This window comes from Coregonus lavaretus, assembly GCF_964263955.1.
Source record: "Coregonus lavaretus genome assembly, chromosome: 7".
NCBI lineage: Eukaryota > Metazoa > Chordata > Actinopteri > Salmoniformes > Salmonidae > Coregonus > Coregonus lavaretus.
Window position 1 is genome coordinate 61262122 of NC_139994.1, and position 19973 is coordinate 61282094.

Below are 19973 nucleotides of genomic sequence, written 5' to 3' on the forward strand. Positions count from 1 at the left end.
ACCTGATTTCTACCAGCATGTTAAATGTGCAACCCGAGGGAGAAAAAAAACTCTAAACCACCTTTACTCCACACACAGAGACGCATACAAAGCTCTTCCTCACCCTCCATTTGGCAAATCTGACCATAATTCTATCCTCCTGCTTACAAGCAAAAATTAAAATAGGAAGCACCAGTGACTCGCTCAATACAGAAGTGGTGAGATGACGCAGATGCTACGCTACAAGACTGTTTTGCTAGCACAGACTGGAATATGTTCCGGGATTCTTCCGATGGTATTGAGGAGTATACCACCTCAGTCACTGGCTTCATCAATAAGTGCATTGATGACGTCGTCCCCACAGTGACCGTATGTACATACCCCAACTAGAAGCCATGGATTACAGGCAAAATCCGCACTGAGCTAAAGGGTAGAGCTGCCACGTTCAAGGAGCGGGACTCCAACCCGGACGCTTATAAGAAATCCCGCTATGCCCCCAGACGAACCATCAAACAGGCAAAGCGTCAATACAGGACTAAGATCGAATCTTACTACACCGGCTCCGACGCTCGTCGGATGTGGCAGGGCTTGCAAACTATTACAGACTACAAAGGGAAGCACAGCCGCGAGCTGCCCAGTGACACGAGCCTACCAGACGAGCTAAATTACTTCTGTGCTCGCATCGAGGCAAGCACCACTGAAGCATGCATGAGAGCATCAGCTGTTCCGGATGACTGTGTGACCACGCTCTCCGTAGCCGATGTGAGCAAGACCTTTAAACAGGTCAACATTCAAACAAGGCCGCAGGTCCAGACGGATTACCAGGACGTGTAATCCGAGCATGCACTGACCAACTGGCAAGTGTCTTCACTGACATTTTCAACCTGTCCCTGACTGAGTCTGTAATACCAACATGTTTCAAGCAGACCACCATAGTCCCTGTGCCCAAGAACACTGAGGTAACCTGCCTAAATGACTCCTGACCCGTAGCACTCAAGTCTGTAGCAATGAAGTGGCTGTCTGTGATTTATTTAGAATTCAAGGCACATTTAACCAGCATGGCTACCACAGCATTATGCAGTGATACGCCATCCCATCTGGTTTGCGCTTAGTGGGGCTATCATTTGTTTTTCAACAGGACCATGACCCAAAACACACCTCCAGGCTGTGTAAGGGCTATTTTACCAATAAGGAGTGTTGGAGTGCTGCATCAGATGACCTGGCCTCCACAATCACCCGACCTCAACCCAATTGAGATGGTTTGAGATGAGTTGGACCGCAGAGTGAAGGAAAAGCAGCCAACAAGTGCTCAGCAAATGTGGGAACTCCTTCAAGACTGTTGGAAAAGCATTCCTGGTGACTACCTCATGAAGCTGGTTGAGAGAATGCCAAGAGTGTGCAAAGCTGTCATCAAGGCAAAGGGTGGCTACTTTGTTTAACACTTTTTTTGGTTACTACATGATTCCATATGTGTTCTTTCATAGTTTTGATCTTCACTATTATTCTACAATGTAGAAAATAGTAAAAGTAAAAACCCTTGTATTTGTAGGTTGTGGTACTGTATATATATATATTTTGGAATAAACAGCTGACTGAAGACGGGACGGCCAGGCATTCGTGCGGTTGAGTCTGTTTCTGCGATATAATATGGATTCTTAACAACATGATGACACTTTGTTGCCCCTTGCTGAAACAAGAAAGCTGTTGTAGTAAACAATGAATAGAAACGGCTTGGAACCTCGAACACTGGCAATTTGACTAGTTCATGGCTGCAATTGCTGCCTGCTATTATGATGCAATCATTTCCATGATAATGTAGAATGTTCATTCAAATGATAACTGATGCAATGGAATGTATTTTTTGTACTGTCATTTGAGTTGAATCAACAAATCACAGCATGTATTGACGGGTACACTTCCTTCTTTTACTTCCTGCTTTGCTCCAATGGGTACACTCGCAATGGCCGCCAGTCCACCCATTATGCAACCATTGACTTGAATAGGGACGCCGTTCTATTCATTCTATTTCTATATCAGCACATGCAGTCAGGAGCGGAGGAAAGGAGAAAATGTGCGTATAAAAAAAAAAGTATCTATTTTTTCTTCATTCGGATGGTTATTATGGAGACCGCAGTCATTTGGCTGGCCAATTACCGTTGTCCAAACTTCCATGACCATCTCAGCCCTACAGACACACACACACACACACACCACACACACACACACCACACACACACACACCACACACACGTGTCCGATGAATAGGGGTCATAGTGGTAGCTGAAGTAAAATAAGGAGGGGGTTGTGGCGTGTTAAAACTCAGCACAGGAACAACCCACCGTGAAGGGGTGGGGGTGTTAAAACGACGGCTTCATGATGACATGTCCTTCACTGTGGCATGTTACTATTGGCAGACAGTCCTCTCATTGTGTGACGTTACCCCATTACAGGCATATTTGTCAATCATAGACCACTGACCAGGCCTCTCTTGCAGAAGAGATTTCCATCTCAATGAGACTAAACCTGGATAAACACTGCAGCTGTAGAGCCATATTGTAGTCTCCATTTTTCTTTTTGAATGTGAGAAGAAGAAAGATACAGGAAGCCGTTGACATCTCACTGCTGGTGTTGCCACACTACATATACAGTGGGTGCGGGAAGAAAAAAAAACCAACAACACCCTACACTAACTTCTCTGCTGTCAACGATATTGCACAAAGGGAACTCTCTTCAACCCTACAAGGGCAGAGTGTTTTGACTCCCACCAGCTCGCCATGCAAATCCAGTCAAATGACGACGGCGGTGGACATCTGGATGGAGCATTGTTTCTGAGGAGAGAAGAAGAGGCGAGGTGCTGGTATGCAGGCTAGGCCATGGATGTTGAGGATGGGGGGGGGGGGTTATAGTGGTGTGATGAATCACACTTGGTCCTCACAACCAACAAGACCAAAGAGATGTGCATAGACTTCAGGAAGCAAACAACACCTACAGTGGGGAAAAAAAGTATTTAGTCAGCCACCAATTGTGCAAGTTCTCCCACTTAAAAAGATGAGAGAGGCCTGTAATTTTCATCATAGGTACACGTCAACTATGACAGACAAGATGAGAAAAAAAATCCAGAAAATCACATTGTAGGATTTTTAATGAATTTATTTGCAAATTATGGTGGAAAATAAGTATTTGGTCAATAACAAAAGTTTCTCAATACTTTGTTATATACCCTTTGTTGGCAATGACACAGGTCAAACGTTTTCTGTAAGTCTTCACAAGGTTTTCACACACTGTTGCTGGTATTTTGGCCCATTCCTCCATGCAGATCTCCTCTAGAGCAGTGATGTTTTGGGGCTGTCGCTGGGCAACACAGACTGTCAACTCTCTCCAAAGATTTTCTATGGGGTTGAGATCTGGAGACTGGCTAGGCCACTCCAGGACCTTGAAATGCTTCTTACGAAGCCACTCCTTCGTTGCCCGGGCGGTGTGTTTGGGATCATTGTCATGCTGAAAGACCCAGCCACGTTTCATCTTCAATGCCCTTGCTGATGGAAGGAGGTTTTCACTCAAATTCTCACGATACATGGCCCCATTCATTCTTTCCTTTACACGGATCAGTCGTCCTGGTCCCTTTGCAGAAAAATAGCCCCAAAGCATGATGTTTCCACCCCCATGCTTCACAGTAGGTATGGTGTTCTTTGGATGCAACTCAGCATTCTTTGTCCTCCAAACACGACGAGTTGAGTTTTTACCAAAAGGTTATATTTTGGTTTCATCTGACCATATGACATTCTCCCAATCCTCTTCTGGATCATCCAAATGCACTCTAGCAAACTTCAGACGGGCCTGGACATGTACTGGCTTAAGCAGGGGGACACATCTGGCACTGCAGGATTTGAGTCCCTGGCGGCGTAGTGTGTTACTGATGGTAGGCTTTGTTACTTTGGTCCCAGCTCTCTGCAGGTCATTCACTAGGTCCCCCCGTGTGGTTCTGGGATTTTTGCTCACCGTTCTTGTGATCATTTTGACCCCACGGGGTGAGATCTTGCGTGGAGCCCCAGATCGAGGGAGATTATCAGTGGTCTTGTATGTCTTCCATTTCCTAATAATTGCTCCCACAGTTGATTTCTTCAAACCAAGCTGCTTACCTATTGCAGATTCAGTCTTCCCAGCCTGGTGCAGGTCTACAATTTTGCTTCTGGTGTCCTTTGACAGCTCTTTGGTCTTGGCCATAGTGGAGTTTGGAGTGTGACTGTTTGAGGTTGTGGACAGGTGTCTTTTATACTGATAACAAGTTCAAACAGGTGCCATTAATACAGGTAACGAGTGGAGGACAGAGGAGCCTCTTAAAGAAGAAGTTACAGGTCTGTGAGAGCCAGAAATCTTGCTTGTTTGTAGGTGACCAAATACTTATTTTCCACCATAATTTGCAAATAAATTCATTAAAAATCCTACAATGTGATTTTCTGGAAAATAAAATCTCATTTTTTCTGTCATAGTTGACGTGTACCAATGAGGAAAATTACAGGCCTCTCATCTTTTTAAGTGGTAGAACTTGCACAATTGGTGGCTGACTAAATACTTTTTCCCCCCCACTGTACCTCTGCAACATCTATCAGAGGTCAGAACATAGAGATTGTAGAGGAATCTGTAAATGTACAGACCTGATCTACAAAAAGAGTCAACAGAGTCTGTACTTTCTCAAAAAGTTGGGATCTTTTAAATATTATTTTTTTCTTCCCCTGTACCCGGACTTTGAACTACTCCCCTCTGGGTACAGGTATGGGACACCCTCCGGCAGGAAAAACACAACTAGATAATATTTTGTGCCAGGTGTGATATCCCTCATAAACAGCTCGGGCTAATGTTCCTATCGACCCAGTAAAGCCAGCAGGCTAGTCTCTTTTTATTGGTATGTAACTGTTATCTACTGTATTTAAACGTGTACATGATACTGCAACAAAATGTCCCCATGCGGACAAAGTCAGTAAAGCAGTAAAGTTAGGTGGATTTCTGGATGGGGATAGCGGTGCCGTCTGATTTCAGGGATTTTCCCTTTGCAAGGGGACACGTAATGTGGTGGGGTTAGGGGAACAGGGGGACGGGGCAGCGTTTTTCTTAGGCATGCTCTCTGCCCCGTCTCCACTGTAGCTCGTATAACTCAGCTATGCATACTCACTCACTCTCCAAGACTAAGCATAAACTCTCACTCCCACACACGGGGAGAAAGAGCAGTGTAGTGGTGGAGGGATGTTTTGTTATGTGTCCCTGGCATACAGTTAGTCGTATGTGCAACACGTTAGGGTTTCTATACGTTTTCTAAGGACTTCTCACTCACTCACTCGATGAGAAGAGTGAGAAAGAGATATTGTTCCTTTAAGTCTACATCCAGACTATAGTGGTGTGGGTGCCATGCTTAAGAACTGCTGTGGACTCGGATTCCTTTGTGTCACCGGCTCACCACATAAGCCATCCACTTTACCATGCAACAATGCCATTGTCTGACTGTGGGAAGCGCTAGCTGTCTATCGAGTGCATGTGTCATGCTGACTAACTGTAGTAGCTACAATACATGACCAAAAGTATGTGGACACCTGCTCGTCGAACATCTCATTCCAATATCATGGGCATTAGTATGGAGTTGGTCCCCCCTTTGCTGCTATAACAGCCTCCACTCTTCTGGGAAGGCTTTCCACTAGATGTTGGAACATTGCTGCGGGGACTTGCTTCCATTCAGCCACAAGAGCATTAGTGAGGTCGTGCACTGATGTTGGGTGATTAGGCCTGGCTCGCAGTCGATGTTCCAATTCATCCCAAAGGTGTTCAATGGGGTTGAGGTCAGGGCTCTGTGCAGGCCAGTCAAGTTCTTCCACACCCATCTCGACAAACCATTTCTGTATGGACCTCGATTTGTGCGTGGGGGCATTGTCATGCTGAAACAGGAAAGGGCCTTCCCCAAACTGTTGCCATAAAGTTGGAAGCACAGAATCGTCTAGAATGTCATTGTATGCTGTAGCGTTAAGATCTCCCTTTACTGGAACTAATGGGCCTAGCCCGAACCATGAAAAACAGCCCCAGACCATTATTCCACCTCCATTCAGTGGGACCGTTCTGTGAGCTTGTGTGGCCTATCACTTCGTGGCTGAGCCTTTGTTGCTCTTAGACGTTTCCACTTCATAATAACAGCACTTACAGTTGACCGGGGCAGCTCTAGCAGGGCAGAAGTTTGACGAACTGACTTGTTGGAAAGGTGGCATCCTATGACGGTGCCACGTTGAATGTCACTGAGCTCTTCAGTGAGGCCATTCTACTGCCAATGTTTGTCTTTGGAGATTGCATGGTTGTGTGCTCGATTTTATACACTTGTCAGCAACGAGTATGGCTGAAATGGAGGAATCCACTAATTTAAAGGGGTGTCCACATACTTTTGTATATATAGTGTGTGTGTGTATATGTACAGTTGAAGTCGGAAGTTTACATACACTTAGGTTGGTGAGTCATTAAAACACGTTTTTCAACCACTCCACACATTTCTTGTTAACAAACCATCGTTTTGGCAAGTCGGTTAGGACATCTACTTTGTGCATGACACAAGTAATATTTCCAACAATTGTTTACAGACTTCTAATTCACTGTATCACAATTCCAGTGGGTCAGAAGTTTACATACACTAAGTTGGCTGCCTTTAAACAGTTGGAAAATTCCAGAAAATGATGTCATGGCTTTAGAAGCTTCTGATAGGCTAATTGACATCATTTGAGTCATTTGGAGGTGTACCTGTGGATGTATTTCAAGGCCTACCTTCAAACTCAGTGCCTCTTTGCTTGACATCATGGGAAAATCAAAAGAAATCAGCCAAGACCTCAGAAAAAACATTGTAGATCACAAGACTGGTTCATCCTTGGGAGCAATTTCCAAACGCCTGAAGGTACAACGTTCATCTGTACAATCAATAATACGCAAGTACAAACACCATGGGACCATGCAGCCATCATACCGCTCAGGAAGGAGACTTTTTGGTGCGAAAAGTGCAAATCAATCCCAGAACAACAGCAAAGGACCTTGTGAAGATGCTGGAGGAAGCAGGTACAAAGGTATCTATATCCACAGTAAAACGAGTCCTTTATCGACATAACCTGAAAGGCCGCTCAGCAAGGAAGAAGCCACTGCTCCAAAACCGCCATAAAAAAGCCAGACTACGGTTTGCAACTGCACATGGGGACAAAGATCATACTTTTTGGAGAAATGTCCTCTGGTCTGATGAAACAAAAATATAACTGTTTGGCCATAATGACCATCGTTATGTTTGGAGGAAAAAGGGGGTAGCTTGCAAGCCAAAGAACACCATCCCAACCGTGAAGCATGGGGGTGGCAGCATCATGCTGTGGGGGGGCTTTGCTGCAGGAGGGACTGGTGTACTTCACATAATATATGGCATCATGAGGAAGGAAAATTATGTGGATATAATGAAGCAACATCTCAAGACATCAGTCAGGAAGTTAAAGCTTGGTCGCAAATGGGTCTTCCAAATGGACAATGACCCCAAGCATACTTCCAAAGTTGTGGCAAAATGGCTTAAGGACAACAAAGTCAAGGTATTGGAGTGGCCATCACAAAGCCCTGACCTCAATCCTATAGAACATTTGTGGGCAGAACTGAAAAAGCGTGTGTGAGCAAGGAGGCATACAAACCTGACTCAGTTACACCAGCTCTGTCAGGAGGATTGGGCCAAAATTCACCCAACTTATTGTGGGAAGCTTGTGGAAGGCTACCCAAAACGTTTGACCCAAGTTAAACAATTTAAAGTCAATGCTACCAAATACTAATTGAGTGTATGTAAACTTCTGACCCACTGGGAATGTGATGAAAGAAATAAAAGCTGAAATAAATCATTCTCTCTACTATTATTCTGACATTTCACATTCTTAACATAAAGTGGTGATCCTAACTGACCTAAAACAGGGAATTTTTACTAGGATGAAATGTCAGGAATTGTGAAACACTGAGTTTAAATGTATTTGGCTAAGGTGTATGTAAACTTCCGACTTCAGCTGTATGTCCTCTGACCACTTCCTTTTAGCTACAGGTGTCTCCTAGAAAGAGGGAGGATCAAGTAGACTGGTTCCAAGGCGATTTGAAAGGTCACTCAAACCCGTTTCGGAACGTGGCATTGTGGATTCAGTTGGTGGCCGAGGGTGGTAATCCATTTCAGCGCTGCGAAACAGCCATGTGTGTGTGTGGGCGTAACAGGTGCGTTCTCAAGAGCCACTTAGCCACCAGCTTGATCACTGTCCAAACTGACCGTGGCTATTATTACACATCGAAGGAGACCCGGTAGCACTGAAAAGGATGACCTTTATTTTGGTTTTTCTTCCTCTCTCTTGACTCTTTCAAAAGGCAATGGGGTCGTGTATGGTCTATGTACGTTATGGGTTTAGTGTTTCCGTCAGCATCTCATTTGTGAGGGCTACGTTTCACTCACAGCACTGTAGCTGCTGCCTTCCTCTCTGTGCCCTCACTGCTGTCTGGTCCAGTTATTTAGAGGGAGGTCTGGTAACCTTCACAATTGCGGCGATGCTAATAGCCAGTGTTTTCATGTCACTCGACGGCTTGACATTTTGTCTATCATATTCCGCCTGTGGAGATGGAGGCGTCTGTTTCATGTTTGTCCTTTGAATCAAATGGAAGAGAGAGATGTAGGTCTTTACACATCACATGCGTAAAGAGTCATCACCATTTTGTCCATGAGGCTTTGCAAATGATACAGAAGCAATTCTGAGGTAAAGCACAGTAGATAATGAAGAAAAAAGTTTCTAATTTGTGTGTACCGTGGAATGCTAGCAACAGCTGCAGCGTTGAACAAAGAACTGAAGTTCATCCAAGGTGACAGAAGTGAGACAAACAAGTAGTTGTCGTCGTCGTCTTCTTACTGGCTGTCAATATGGCCAGGGTCTGCTGTTTCTCAGGACATCCAAGCCTGGAGGTCCCCATTAAAGTCCAGGGAAGAGGAGAGTATATGTGGAAATAACATTGAAAATAGTGGTGGGTACAAAGACACACAACTTAACTCTCATCCACCCTGCTGCTGCTTACAGGCAAAGGAAACCAATGTCATTTTGTAATTTGGGTGAACTATCCCTTTAAGACTTAACCTCATAAAGCCATGGAACACTTTTTAAAGTTGGATAAAAAAATATATATGTATAATATATACGTATGTGTGTGTGTGTGTACTTTATATATATATATATATATATATATATATATATATATATATATATATATATATATATATATATATATATATATATATATATATATATATTTATTTATTTATTTATTTATTTATTTCTTCAGGTATCACATTTATATATCTAATTATAGAGTTGGGTATTAACTTGCTTCTTAATGGGCAATATCAACTGGTGTGTGTTGGCTGCCCTGCTCACTGGACAGTTTGTTTTGGTATACTCCCCAGGTTAATGGGTCCAATAAGTACCAGTGGACAGTTTGTTTTGGTATACTCCCCAGGTTAATGGGTCCAATAAGTACCAGTGGACAGTTTGTTTTGGTATACTCCCCAGGTTAATGGGTCCAATAAGTACCAGTGGACAGTTTGTTTTGGTATACTCCCCAGGTTAATGGGTCCAATAAGTACCAGTGGGGGGACAGTTTGTTTTGGTATACTCCCCAGGTTAATGGGTCCAATAAGTACCAGTGGACAGTTTGTTTTGGTATACTCCCCAGGTTAATGGGTCCAATAAGTACCAGTGGACAGTTTGTTTTGGTATACTCCCCAGGTTAATGGGTCCAATAAGTACCAGTGGGGGGACAGTTTGTTTTGGTATACTCCCCAGGTTAATGGGTCCAATAAGTACCAGTGGACAGTTTGTTTTGGTATACTCCCCAGGTTAATGGGTCCAATAAGTACCAGTGGACAGTTTGTTTTGGTATACTCCCCAGGTTAATGGGTCCAATAAGTACCAGTGGGGGGACAGTTTGTTTTGGTATACTCCCCAGGTTAATGGGTCCAATAAGTACCAGTGGGGGGACAGTTTGTTTTGGTATACTCCCCAGGTTAATGGGTCCAATAAGTACCAGTGGGGGGACAGTTTGTTTTGGTATACTCCCCAGGTTAATGGGTCCAATAAGGACCAGTGGGAGGACAGTTTGAGCTGGCTGCTGTCTCTCTCTCGGCTTCATCACACAGAGGTTTTTGTTTGACCCACGCGAACGTGACCAAAGACGTGACTGAAACAGGAACCAACTTTGTCGCAATTGATATAAATACTAAATTGTGATATTTGAGGCTCACTCTCACCAATTGATTGTACGATGTACACACATTTTCAGTTTGCAAGTGTGTGATGTGGGGGTTGGAGACATTTTTGTATTTGTGTGTGTATTTATTAGGGATCCTCATTAGCTCCTGCTAATGCAGCAGCTACTCTTCCTGGGGTCCAATCACATTAAGGCACTTACATTACATATAAAACAAAAGATAAAACAGTACATCATATAACATTATTACACCACTACATATCTACAATACAAAATGTATAATGCCACCATACAACAATATTACAATGTACGTGTGTGTAGAGTGCGTGTGCTAGCGCTTGTATGCGTGTGCCTGTACCTTTGGCATGGGTCCTCAGATCCTCAAAAGGTTCTACAGCTGCACCATCGAGAGCATCCTGACTGGTTGCATCACCGCCTGGTATGGCAACTGCTCGGCCTCCGACCGCAAGGCACTACAGAGGGTAGTGCGTACGGCCCAGTACATCACTGGGGCCAAGCTTCCTGCCATCCAGGACCTCTATACCAGGCGGTGTCAGAGGAAGGCCCTAAAAACGATCAAAGACTCCAGCCACCCTAGTCATAGACTGTTCGCTCTGCTACCGCATGGCAAGCGGTACCTGAGCGCCAAGTCTAGGTCCAAAAGGCTTCTTAACAGCTTCTACCCCCAAGCCGTAAGACTCCTGAACAGCTAATCATGGCTACCCAGGCTATTTACATTGCCCCCACACCCCACCCAAACCCCCTCTTTTACGCTGCTGCTACTCTGTTTATTATTTATGCATAGTCACTTTAACTCTACCCACATGTACATATTACCTCAACTAACCGGTGCCCCCGCACATTGACTCTGTACCAGTACCCCCTGTACATAACCTCCCTACTGTTATTTTATTTTACTGCTGCTCTTTAATTATTTGCTATTTTAATTTTTTTCTTAAACTGCATTGTTGGTTAAGGGCTTGTAAGTAAGCATTTCACTGTAATGGCTACACCTGTTGTATTCGGCGCATGTGGCAAATAAAATGTGATTTGATTTGTGTGTGTCTCTTCACAGTCCTCACTGTTCCATAAGGTGTATTTTTACCTGTTTTTTAAATCGGATTCTACTGCTTGCATCAGTTACCTGATGTGGAATGGAGTTCCATGTAGTCATGGCTCTATGTAGTACTGTGCGCCTCCCATAGTCTGTTCTGGAATTGAGGATTGTGAAGAGACCTCTGGTGGCATGTCTTGTGGGGTATGCATGGGTGTCCGAGCTGTGTGCTAGTAGTTTAAACAGACAGCTCGGTACATTCAGCTTGTCAACACTTCTTACAAAAACAAGCAGTGATGAAGTCAATCTCTCCTCCACTTTGAGCCAGGAGAGATTGACATGCATATTATTAATGTTAGCTCCCCGTGTACTTTTAAGGGCCAGCCGTGCTGCCCTGTTCTGAGCCAATTGTAATTTTCGTAAGTCCACCTGACCACACTACTGAACAGTAGTCCAGGTGCGACAAATCTAGGGCCTGTAGGACCTGCCTTGTTGATAGAGTTGTTAAGAAGGTAGAGCAGCGCTTTATTATGGACAGACTTCTCCCCATCCTAGCTACTGTTGTATCAATATGTTTTGACCATGACAGTTTACAATCCAGGGTTACTCCAAGCAGTTTAGTCACCGCAACTTGCTCAATTTCCACACTATTCATTACAAGATTTAGTTGAGGTTTAGTGAATGATTTGTCCCAAATACAATGCTTCTAGTTTTGGAAATATTTAGGACTAACTTATTCCTTGCCATCCATTCTGAAACTAACTGCAGCTCTTTAAGTGTGTTGCAGTCATTTCAGTCGCTATAGTAGCAGACGTGTATAGTGTTGAGTCATCCGCATACATAGACACACTTGCTTTACTCAAAGCCAGTGGCATGTCGTTAGTAAATATTGAAAAAAGTAAGGGGTCTAAACAGCTGCCCTGGGGAATTCCTGATTCTACCTGGATTTTGTTGGAGAGGCTTCCATTAAAGAACACACTCTGTGTTCTGTTAGACGGGTAACTATTTTTCCACAATATAGCAGGGGGTGTAAAACCATAACACATACGTTTTTCCAGCAGCAGACTGATCGATAATGTCAAAAGCCGCACTGAAGTCTAACAAAACAGCCCCCACAATATTTGTATCATCAATTTCTCTCAGCCAATCATCAGTCATTTGTGTAAGTGCTGTGCTTGTTGAATGTCCTTCACCATAAGCGTGCTGAAAGTCTGTTGTCAATTTGTTTACTGTAAAATAGCATTGTATCTGGTCAGAAGTTTACAAATGGTTGGTAACAGGCTGATTGGCCGGCTATTTGAGCCAGTAAAGGGGGCTTTACTATTATTGGGTAACGGAATGACTTTTGCTTCCCTCCAGGCCTGAGGGCACACACTTTCTAGTAGGCTTAAATTGAAGATATGGCAAATAGGAGTGGCAATATCGTCCGCTATTATCCTCAGTAATTTTCCATCCAGGTTGTCAGACCCCTGTGGCTTGTCATTGTTGATAGACAACAATAATTTTCACCTCTTCCACACTCACTTTACGGAATTCAAAAGTACAATGCTTGTCTTTCATAATTTGGTCAGATATACTTGGATGTGTAGTGTCAGTGTTTGTTGCTGGCATGTCATGCCTAAGTTGACTAATCTTGCCAATGAAAAAATTATTAAAGTAGTTGCCAATATCAGTGGGATTTGTGATGAATGAGCCATCTGATTCAATGAATGATGGAGCCGAGTTTGCCTTTTTTCCTAAAATGTCATTGAAGGTGCTCCAATGCTTTTTACTGTCATTCTTTGTCATTTATTTTTGTTTCATAGTATAGTTTCTTCTTATTTAGTTTAGTCACATTATTTCTCAATTTGCAGTACATTTGCCAATCGGTTGTGCTGCCAGACTTATTTGCCATACCTTTTGCCTCATCCCTCTCAACCATACAATTGTTAAATTCCTCATCAATCCAAGGGGATTCAAAAGTTTTTAACAGTCCTTTTCTTAATGGGTGCATGCTTGTTAGTAACTGGAATAAGCAATTTCATAAATGTGTAAAGTGCGGCGTCTTTCTGCAGCATTAGTAAAGATGTGATCAATACATTATGATTTCATTCCTGTGCTGTTTGTAACTACCCTTGTACGTTGACTGATAACCTGAACCAGGTTGCAGGCACTGGTTACAGTTTTGAAGTTTTTTCTATTGAGTGGGCAGCTTGATGAAAGCCAGTCAATATTTAAATCACCCAGAAAATATACTTCTCTGTTGATATCACATACATTATCAAGAATGTCACACATTATCCAAATAATATGTATTTAGACATTATAAAGATTTGTTTTACATATATTAATGGCAACACTGCCATGTTGCACTGAGCCTTGCTATTCGAAACCAAATCAGTGTCCGACTTTCGGCTGTCACAGATACACCTCCCCCGACTTCACTCCTCAAAGTTTGGTCTACAGTCGCTTTCGCCCCAATGGGCTTATTCGTCATAAACAGGCGACTGCCGACTGACTGATCTACAAAGAACTCTGCATCATAAATAACCACTCATCATTATTTGTAGATCAGTCAGTCAGTCACAATTTACCCATGATAAATGACAGTTTTGATCCTGTCGAACACAGCCAATGTCTTCTCCACATTAACACAGACGTGTGTCACTTATAATCTTCCCCACATTAACACCTATTTCAATAACAACAAAGCAACAGTAAACATGTCGTCCCCCACAAATAAATGCAGCGCCACCCTTGGGCCAATCAGTGTAAGTTTGTAAATGTCGGTTCTCTATGGCAAGACGCACCATTCACCCAAGTTTCATCAAAATCGGGGCAGTGGTGTCTGAGAGATCGTGTGGGTTAGCTAGACTCATATAATAATATGCCATTTAGCAGACACTTTTATCCAAAGCGACTTACAGTCAGGTGTGCATACATTTTTACGTATGGGTGGTCCCGGGGATCGAACCCACTACCCTGGCGTTACGAGCGCCATGCTCTACCAATTGAGCTACAGAGGACCATCCCTTAGCGTGTGTGCCAAATTGAATCACAAACGTCTGCCCGTTATAGCGCCACCGTCTGGTCGTTATTAATGTTCTTGCATATGTTGAGTCTTGACAGTGTTTGCACCACGTGTACCAAATTATGTCACAATACATATATCCTTGACTGATTTTACACATTTATGCCAGACCACGCCCACGTGAATGTTTATTGGTCAATAGCGGCCATGTTGTTTTAGGTACTGGTTGAGACCTTTGTCCTTAGATGCCACATATCATGTTTCATGCAGATCGGCCATTCGGTGCCAGAAGAGTAGCGTTTTAAGCGTTTTTCACAGAATTCAAAATGCCGGGAAAAGCCATCATGGCGGACCTTATGTGTCCCTGAGACAAATGTATTTCTTGTGAGGAAAGACCTATGTACCAAATTTCATGACTTTTAGGTCAAACGTGGTACGGGTTGTGACCTTTCAAAGTTTGCATTTTCAATCTCTTGTTATAGCGCCACCATCTGACCAATCAGTGTAATTGTGTAAATGCCAGATATTTATGGCAAGAAGCATCATTCACCCAAGTTTCATCAAAATCGGGCTAGTGCTGTCTGAGATATCGCGTGTGACTAATGTACGAAGGTACTAACGGACGGAGACCACAGTCCCTCCCCGATTTCATTGTGGGGGACAACTATAGAAATGTGACCGACCAGCTCGATTCGGTCGTATGTAGCTAAATTTGAAATTGTGTTTTTTTTTTTTTACATTGGATAAAAGTAGAGACTCAGAGCTAGAAAATTGTATATCATACACTGCAGTTGAGGAACAATGGGAAAGTAATTCTGCTTTGAAAGTTGATGAACTTGTAACCCCACTTTTGAGATAATGGTCCTTGAATGTTTTGGTACACCTACTGGAGAGCTCTTCTTTGTCTACACCCATTCAGCATCGTTCACACCCTCTTAAGCCTTAGCCCCACCCATCTCTTTAAGGATTCACATGTGAGGCCATGTGTTAAACAGAGTGAGTACAGTAGTGTATTAAACAACCAAAGATTTCGAGACTAAAGGCTGGTTTTTACTACGTCTATCAACATGTCTGTAGACAGTTGTCGCAGTGACATGAACATTCTATTGTCGTCCGACATCAAACTTGTTTTTCTTATGGAAAAAGTATAAACACAAAAACGACAGGCTGTATGACATCAGCAGGCTGGTGGTCCAAAATAGCATAACTGGTGTATTTTAACACCAATAAACCCATCCGTTTAAAAATGAATTTATTATATGTCAATCTAGCAAACCAGGCAACTAAAAGCAACTTTCTTAACAACGTTTTGGTTAGTTTCTAGCTTGTTAGCTAGCTAGCTAACGTTAAGTTCAGTTCAAATTAGCTTAACTTTAGCTAATTTATATTCGTTATTACAGGAAAATAAACTCACAACAAGATCAGTGTTTACAAGTCAATGGTGAACTAATGACAGAAAATAGTTTACGGTTGTGAGTGTGACTAAATAAAAGCAGGGCATTCTATCGGAGAGTTTTAGAACATGGACACTGTCTCGTTGGCCTAACGTTATATTCTAATTTGACATTGGTGCAGGTCATGTTGTTCTTCACATCTCGTCTCTGGTAAACACACACTATATCAAATAACACACACTATGTCAAAGTTGATTTGTTACATGCACAGGATACAGAAGGTGTAAACGGTACAGTGAAATGGTTACTTGCATAGTGGAGTGTTTTTGTTTAGACGTGTAGCTAGCTAGTTAGCTAAACAATGAACCATAATCCCAACTCAAAATGTTACTACCCTGCATGAATCTGCAGGTAGCTGTAGGTAGCTAAAGCTAACCAACTACATTCAATGATAGCTAGCTAGCTAACATTAGGCTGTAACTAGCAGTGCAAATTGCTCTGCGATACAAATAATATTACTACACAGATCATACGCGTAACTTTAGCTAGCTAGCTAACAGTACGCTTTAACTTTAGAATTAGAAACATATAATAACTGAATGTAGCTAGCTTCGACTCCCTCCGCATATTTGCAAACGCCAGCATTTCCTCTATCTCCTTAGCTATCATACTCTGCTTCCACCGGGCATTCCACTGATTTCAAAACTCGGTCCTCCAGCAACACTTTTGCAGTTCTTCGTGATATCTTTCAAAAAAGCCACCTTAGAAAGGATTACCTAGACATACTGAGCAGCCCTTTGTTATAGACAGAAGCGTGCTACAGGGCAGACCAATCCGAACTCATCTCTCAGTATGTCCAGCCCATCCATTATCTCAGCCAATCATGGCTAGCGGGAAGTTTCCTGTCTTTTTCCGTGGCTAAACCAACTAGGCTCGTAATTTTATTTTATTTTATTTGTATTTACAGATGGCATACAAGTTTGTTATTAAGGCACATGAAAGTTCACATGTTTCAAAAGGAATTTCTGCAAAAAAATACATTTTGATAAAAAATTTAATGTTTACGTTCAAATGCCTCCCCTGTAAAATAGTGATGGGGACATACGCCTAGTTTCCTGAAACGAGACAAAAATGTGTATCTGGTTGTTCCACTTTTAGGTCTACAGTACATGTGCTTCTAAATGGTTGAGTTTTTAGAAGTCAGTGACCATGCACATAATATGCAACCGACAACAGCGCAACACGAAAAAAAAGGAGCGCAAGCCTTTATTCTGATTGCAAAGTAGTCCTGTGTTGCTCAGTTGGTAGAGCATGGTGCTTGCAACGTCAGGGTTGTGGGTTCGATTCCCACGGGGGACTAGTATGAAAATGTATGCACTCACTACTGTAAGTTGCTCTGTGTAAGAGCATTTGCTAAAGGATGTAAATGTAAATGCAATCGACTGGTTGGTGACCTCTGGTCTAAGGGGTCACTGAAGAGGAGTAGTATAGTAGCCTGGTTCCATATCTGTTTGTGTCATCTTGCCAACTCCTATATGAGAATTGCATGACAATGATCGTAGGAGTTAGCAAGGCAACACAAACACATCTGGAACCAGGCTAGCATGACAACCCTCTGCATTATCATTCAATGTTCTTTCTCAGGAGTTCATAGGGAGGGGAATCATAACCCTGGCTCAATGCTGCTTCACAAGGCTCTTCCTCCCCTAGGCCATGACACACATGAGGAAACCGTTAGGCTCAGCCCAGTGCTTAGTGTGTACTCTCTCTCTGTACTCTCTCTGTACTCTGTGTACTCTCTCTCTCTGTACTCTCTCTCTGTGTACTCTCTCTGTACTCTGTGTACTCTCTCTCTCTCTGTACTCTCTCTCTGTGTACTCTCTCTGTACTCTGTGTACTCTCTCTCTCTCTGTACTCTCTCTCTGTGTACTCTCTCTGTACTCTGTGTACTCTCTCTCTCTCTGTACTCTCTCTCTGTGTGTACTTTGTGTACCATGATTGGACATGCGAGAAAAGTGACCCTGTTTCTCTCTTTGTGTGCACCTTCAATGTCATATAATTTGAGGCGCCGCTATTAACTGTTGTCATTGTGGGTAGTCTACATGGGCTTTTTGGACATATAGTAAGTACATTATCATGTGTTTAGATGATCAGCTCATGGTAAGTCTCCTCTCTCTCTCTCTCTTTCTTGCTCTCTCTGTCCAGCTGTCTCTCGCTCGCTCTCTTTCTCTCTCTAGCACTCTCGCTGTCCAGCTCTCTCTAGCTCTCTGTCCAGCTGTCTCTTTCTCTCTCTAGCTCTCTGTCCAGCTGTCTCTTTCTCTCTCTAGCTCTCTGTCCAGCTGTCTCTTTCTCTCTAGCTCTCTGTCCAGCTGTCTCTTTCTCTCTCTAGCTCTCTGTCCAGCTGTCTCTTTCTCTCTCTAGCTCTCTGTCCAGCTGTCTCTTTCTCTCTAGCTCTCTGTCCAGCTGTCTCTTTCTCTCTCTAGCTCTCTGTCCAGCTGTCTCTTTCTCTCTCTAGCTCTCTGTCCAGCTGTCTCTTTCTCTCTAGTTCTCTGTCCAGCTGTCTCTTTCTCTCTCTAGCTCTCTGTCCAGCTGTCTCTTTCTCTCTCTAGCTCTCTGTCCAGCTGTCTCTTTCTCGCTCTAGCTCTCTGTCCAGCTGTCTCTTTCTCTCTAGCTCTCTGTCCAGCTGTCTCTTTCTCTCTCTAGCTCTCTGTCCAGCTGTCTCTTTCTCTCTCTAGCTCTCTGTCCAGTTGTCTCTCTTTACTAATCTCTAGGGTCACAGGTCCACCTGTACCTTTTCTCTTTTTTGCTGCCCGGCTGGCTGCACACATCACATCAACTGTTCCGTCGTTGATCCAAGCATTCCAGTGGCGCCAGGCCATGAGGAGTGTCTCCTTTTCTGGAAGTTTTTGGATCGGGAGGCCTCGTGTGCTGCCTCGTTGCGTTTCGCTTAATTTCCTCCTCTCTCTCCTTTGTTTTTGCCCATCTAGGCAGATTTTGATGTGAGTTATTAGGATCTCCATTAGCCGACGCCAATGGTGACAGTTAGTCTTATTGGGGTCCGACACATAACCATGATGACGATGGTTCTGTGGTGGTGGGAGGGTGATAGACGGTGGGATTGGAGGCCCATGATGATGATGGTTCTGTGGTGGTGGGAGGTTGATAGGCGGTGGGATTGGAGGCCCATGATGATGATGATGGTTCTGTGGTGGTGGGAGGTTGATAGGCGGTGGGATTGGAGACCCATGATGATGATGGTTCTGTGGTGGTGGGAGGTTGATAGGCGGTGGGATTGGAGGCCCATGATGATGATGGTTCTGTGGTGGTGGGAGGGTGATAGGCGGTGGGATTGGAGGCCCATGATGATGATGGATCTGTGGTGGTGGGAGGTTGATAGGCGGTGGGATTGGAGGCCCATGATGATGATGATGGTTCTGTGGTGGTGGAAGGTTGATAGGCGGTGGGATTGGAGGCCCATGATGATGATGGTTCTGTGGTGGTGGGAGGTTGATAGGCGGTGGGATTGGAGGCCCATGATGATGATGATGGTTCTGTGGTGGTGGGAGGGTGATAGGCGGTGGGATTGGAGGCCCATGATGATGATGATGGTTCTGTGGTGGTGGGAGGGTGATAGGCGGTGGGATTGGAGGCCCATGATGATGATGGATCTGTGGTGGTGGGAGGGTGATAGGCGGTGGGATTGGAGGCCCATGATGATGATGGATCTGTGGTGGGAGGGTGGGAGGGTGATAGGCGGTGGGATTGGAGGCCCATGATGATGATGGATCTGTGGTGGTGGGAGGGTGGGAGGGTGATAGGTGGTGGGAGGGTGATAGGCGGTGGGATTGGGGTGAAGCGACTCCTATACTACATCATGTTCTATATCACTAAACCTGAAGTCTGACTTGTAACTAGTAGGTTAACTTCAATACAGGATATTCCAGTGTGTTCCTATGGGGTCTGAGACCACCTAAATGGTATTTAAATGTTGATGTCAACAGAGCACATTCAGACCCAAACTTCTGTAACAGCCTGTGTCAGCCTAGATCAGAGCTGCTTTGCCATTTCGGCCACTCAATCCCCCTTACTATGCAGAGGTGTGTGTGTGTGTGTGTGTATGTGTGTGTGTGTGTGTGTGTATGTGGTGTGTGTGAGCCAGGGATCGGCGGGGCTTGTGTTTTACAGGAGAAACTTGACCATCTGTATGGTTGGCACTTGAGAAATGCGGCTTGTGTTTGCGCCAGTGTGAATTTAGAAGAAGTGT

The 19973-nt window shown here is 43.8% G+C and overlaps 1 protein-coding gene across 3 annotated transcripts in view; it reads left to right on the forward strand.

The window, feature by feature from the left end:
• stim2b (stromal interaction molecule 2b) overlaps positions 1-19973 on the forward strand; it is an 84976-nt gene that overhangs the window by 23851 nt on the left and 41152 nt on the right. The window contains exon 1 of one of the 3 annotated variants that reach the window (XM_084165663.1): positions 17700-17831. The exons of the other annotated variants lie outside the window; for them this stretch is intronic. The gene's annotated coding sequence lies outside the window, so the exon portion shown is untranslated. Of the gene's footprint in view, positions 1-17699; positions 17832-19973 lie in introns of those variants that run through there. 3 annotated transcript variants of the gene reach the window in all.